This window comes from Urocitellus parryii, chromosome 4, assembly GCF_045843805.1.
Source record: "Urocitellus parryii isolate mUroPar1 chromosome 4, mUroPar1.hap1, whole genome shotgun sequence".
Classification (NCBI taxonomy): Eukaryota; Metazoa; Chordata; class Mammalia; order Rodentia; family Sciuridae; genus Urocitellus; species Urocitellus parryii.
Genome location: NC_135534.1, coordinates 79,558,213 through 79,563,606, shown reverse-complemented (window position 1 = coordinate 79,563,606; position 5,394 = coordinate 79,558,213). Strand labels below are relative to the sequence as shown.

Below are 5,394 nucleotides of genomic sequence, written 5' to 3'. Positions count from 1 at the left end.
AGGAGAAAGAATTCTGGTTGCAGGAAGTCTTCAGGTTTGAGACTGCAACATCAACTTTTCTCTGGGTCTACAGCCTATTATTTTACCCTGAAGATAGACTTCTTGGTATCTATAAACACATGGACCAATTTCAGGTATACATATTCAAATGGATATAGATTTGATCATAGAAATATAGACATATAGATTTATTTGGGTTTTTTGACAACCTTAATACACCCACTAAACAATCTAAGAGTTTTGAAAACTGCTGGCTTAACTCATTTTTTTGTTTGTGTAGTTATCAATATGCATTGTTTCACTAATGCATTGTTTCACTAATGGTTCTTGAAACTTAATAAATAAATACATGCTCATCAATAACAAGCAGACCCTGTCATAGAGATGAAAACAAGAAACAATTTGGATGTATAATATCTCTATTTTCTAAAACTACATTAATTATGATTTTGAAAAATTCTATCTAGGATCTCTCATTTATAATAAAAATAACATTTCTCAAACCATTCATTAATAAGTTTTTGTGAGGTAAGGGAGAATTTCACGGTGTGACAACGTTCTTTCAGCCTATAATGTGATTAGTAATAGTTTCACAGAATTTATTCTTTAAACAAATACACATTTTTGGTGTATACAAAGACCTGCAACATTTCTATATATTCAGCAAGATTTGGAGAGTACGAATATTCAAACTTTAAAAAAACTGACTATATTGATAATGTAGCTTCATTTCATTTAAACTTCTTACAACAATAATATCTTCTTGGACTATACTCTTCTTGAACTCGAGATTCTTGCAGAGTATTTTGATGTCTTTCTATATTTGGCTTATTTTATTATATTTCATGCATCAAAATAAAAACAACTAAAATAAGAAAAAAAAAAGATCCAGACTCTGATATGTGTTCAATTTATATTAAACTGATAAGAACAGATACTACACTTGATCTTAGCCAAAAGGCCGAGAAGCGATGTGTGTTCAATTTATAGATGTGTTCAGAGACAATTTTTTATAATTATAAAAACTCTCTAAGACTTGAACAGAGACAATTTCTTTTTGTTTGTTTGTTTGTTTTTTGTTTTGTTTTGGTATATGTGGGTCAGCAGCAGTGGCACACATTTGTAAGTCCAGTGTTTTGGGTGATAGAGGCTGTAAGATCACAAGTTCCAGATACCTGCAAGACCCTATATCAATTTAAAAAAATAGGTAAGGCCTAGGGGTAGAGTGCCCTTTGTTTAAATCCCTAGTACCACAAAACAAACAATTAAATGTGTTTATTTACCTGGAAGGCATAAATTTTCTACACAATGAAAAATAAAACAGCAGTTATGATTTTATTAATGTGTCTATGTTAAAGATTTAATTTCAAGAATGGGGAATAATTATTTCCTGTGTCACTGTATTTCTGGACAAACTTCTAGTCAAATGTAGAATAGAAAGTATGTTGGCTTTACTAAGACATGCAAACTCCAAACTATCCGAAGTTGGCTCTAAGGGGAGAATCTCAGTAAGATGAAAGTAATTTTGCTTTGAAGTTTACATTATTATTTTTGTTGTTATTGCTGTTTTGTTGTACCAGGGATTGAACCCAGGGGTGCTCAACCCCTGGCACACACTCAACCCTTTCATATATTCTTCAAAGACAGGATCTCATTAAGTTGCTGAGGCTGCCATTGAACTTGTGGTCTTCTTAACTTCAGCCTCCTAAACCACTAGGATTAAAGGTGTACAGTACCACATCTGGATGAATTTTGCCTTCTTTTGATGTATTTCTTTATATCAATGCTATTATTTTGCAGGTCATAAACTAGTGTGCCTCTAGTCTCATTATCTTTCAAAGTTCAACTCCAAACTGACAATTTTAAACTCATGCCTGCTCCAGTGTGTCTGTTGGATAAGGGTGGGAATATCAGATGGAGGGGGCAATTAAGACTGACCAAAATCTACACAATCAAGTTTTCAAGGTTTATTTACACACTCTCAGTTGATATTTTACTAATACCAGTTTAGGATCCTTGTTCCTGGATGGTCTTTATGTAGAAAATCCCAAATCTGTTTCACACAGTGTTTAGAGCTACCCTTTATTTGGTTCTATCTTGGTAAGACATGTTTTCAGAAATTTGTTTAAGATATTCCAATTTCTTGGCATATAATTAGAAAAAAATATTTTGTAGTCATCCTTTGAATTTCAATGGCATCTTGTTGTGGTGTTTCCATTTTCTCTAATTTTATTTATTGTGGTATTTTCTTTTTCTTTTGATTATTTAGCTAAAGTTTGTCAATTGTGTTTATCTTTTTAAAGAACCAACCCTTTGTTCCATATATGCACTGTATTGTTCTTTTAATCTCTATTTCATTTATTTCTGCTCTGACCTTTATTATATCTTTCTATCTACTCACTTTAGGTATTGTTTCTTCTGGTTTTTCTAAGGCCTTGAGATGCATTATCTTTTAAGAGGTATAATGCTTGTCCTTTTTAATTTTATTTAATAGGTTCAAGTAATATTTTGCAGAAGGTAGAATGAAATAGGAGGTGAAGATTTTTAATAGTTCAAATCCAGCAGATGAAAGGCAAGGATAAATTCAATTCAGAAGGAATTGAACTTTTATATACACATTAATAACAATAAATAAATTATATAAGGGACATATTGCAAGTGAGATGTGATGCTTTTTCTCTATTTTTCCCATGGAATGAGAATAACTTTCTTTTTTTCCTCTGCCAAAATCTGGAATCAATCATGCTACAGGATTTTAAAAAAATAATTTTTAATTTGTTCTAGTTAGTTATATATGAGCAGAATGCATTTTGACATATAATATGTAAATGGAGTATAACTTCTCATTCTTCTAGTTGTACATGATGTAGAATCATACCAGTAAAGTAGTAATGTATGTACATAGTGTAATAATATCCAGATCATTCTACTGTTCTTCCTATGTCCATACACCTTGCCCTCCATTCCCTTCCCTCTGCCTAATCCATTCTCTCTATCAGCACCCTCCCCTTATTGTAAGTTACCATCCTAATATCAAAGAAAATATTTGGTCTTTGGTTTTTGGGGATTGACTTATTTCAGTTATCATGATATTCTTCATTTCCATCCATTTCCAGCAAATGTACTTTCATTCTTTAAGGATGAGTAACATTCCATTTTGTATATATACCATATATTTTTTTTAAAAAAATCTATTCATCTGTTGAAGGGCAAATAGGTTGTTTTCATCCTTTAGATCTTATGGGTTGAACTCTTATAGGGCTACACTACTATAGTATGCTGATTTTAAGTCCTTTCTGTATAAACCAAAGAGTGGGATAGCTTGGTCAAATGGTGGTTCCATGTCAGGTCTTCTGAGGAATCTCCATACTGCTTTCCATAATTGTTGCACTGATTTGCATTTCCTCCAGTAATGTATGAGTACCTTTTGCCCACATCCTTACCAACATTTGTTTTTGATTGTATTCTTGATGATTGTCATTCTGACTACAGTGAGATAAATCTTAGAGTAGTTTTGATTTACATTTATCTAATTGCTAGAGATGTTGAACGTTTTTTTCATAAATTTGTTGATCGGTTGTATTTGTTCTGTGAAGTGTCTGTTCAGTTCCTTAGCCCTTTTATTGACTGTTATTTGTTTTTTTTTTTTTTTTGGTGTAAAGTTTTTGAATTCTTTTTATATCCTGGAGATTAATGCTCCATCTGAGGTACACATGATAAAGATATTTGGTGAACGTGATCCCCTTCTCACTATCTTGACAAGGTCATAGTGAAAATAAGTGCTGGCCTAGCGGCTCTCCCACTGTCTTGACAAGGTCACAGTGAGAATGAATGCTGGCAAAGCCATGCTGGTTTGTGGTAAACTGAAACCATGAGACCTTTTTTTATGTAATTGGGACTTTTCATTTTCATGCTCATGTTCCTGACAGGAGGCATGAGTATGTTAAATGCCAAACCAAATTAAATTTCAGATGGCTAGAACATAACAGATAGTTCATGCCTTGAGGGCTGTTCTACTACCCTCAGCATATCAAGGACAAAGTAGAAAGCTGCTCTTCTATCTCAGCACATTGAGGACAAAACTGATAATGGACAACAATCATTTTCTGAAATGTCACAAGAATTTTAGGCACCACATTGATTATATCAACTAGAACCCAAGCCCATATTTCCGGTCTCTTAGAAAACCTAATCATTATGCTCATTTACAAAACCCACCATATGATTAAGGAAAGTTATGTTATACACTTAGGAAAGTTAAGACATATAAGGATACATTCTTTTCATTTCTATAAACTCTCTTTGTACTTCATATAGAAATTTATGATGAGCATACTTAATATTGGCAGAAAGTGGACTGATGTTTCGAACTTACTTTTTATTGAGAAAGATTATAAAGATATAAGAACTAGTACACCTTCACTGAGAAACAAAGAAACTCTTTGAGAAAGCAGCTCAACCAGTTTTATGAGAATAAATTTAGGAATTAATTAAAGTAGCTTTATATGACATATTTTTAGAATAATGTTAGAAATATTATTCTATTTAGATTCTTGGGTTTAGAATTCTTAAGTTTTTAGTTGTATGGGTTTCTGATATATTTTTGGAATGATTTATAAAGTTCAGGTTATTTTAAGTATAAGATTTAAGGGGACTTTTTTAGATGGAAATTTTAGATTAGAAATAAAAGTGAAGTGTACTTTAAAACTTAAAGGTCAATGATAGGTTAGGAGACTTAGAGTCTTTTTACGTAGTTTGGCATTAGTTAATGAGAAAATAGCATATCTTAGGGAAAATAGTACATCTTGGGAAAATCTGAAAAAATATAATTAGTGACACATTTTATTAATGATTGATAACTAAAAGTCACATCCTGGAAAATGCAAATTGATGATACATTTTTCTATATCCCTAATTTGGGTTAAGGAAACGTTATGTCTTGGAAAAGTTTTGAAATTGTATAATCAATGTTATATTCTGAATCTATAATGATGAGAAAAATTTCAATAAAAGATGACCCAGAGAAAGCTGCATTAGAGCTCTTTCTCTGGAAATTGCCCCAATGGAATGACTCCTATCTCATCTTTTTGCCTACGCCACTCATCCTTCAGGACTTCCTGGACCACGCTAGGGCAGGACCTTAGCAGGTTTTCTTCCATTTTATAGCATCTATCTTCATGTTATTGATTGTTTCATTTGCTGAGAAGCTTTTTAATTTGAATCCATCCCATTTATTAATTCTTAACTTTACTTCTTGCACTTTTTGAGTCTTTTTAAGGAATTCAAAGCCTAGATTAATATGGTCAAGATTGGGCACTACTTTTTCTTCTATTAGGCATAGGGTCTCTGTAGAGCCTAAATATTAAAAATCCCCTTTGAGTTAAGTCTCATGCA

The 5,394-nt window shown here is 32.2% G+C and overlaps 1 pseudogene; it reads right to left on the bottom strand.

Moving 5' to 3' along the window:
- Positions 1-860: 860 nt before the first annotated feature.
- LOC144254714 (U2 spliceosomal RNA) lies at positions 861-973 on the bottom strand (annotated as a pseudogene).
- Between the last annotated feature and the right edge of the window lie 4,421 nt (positions 974-5,394).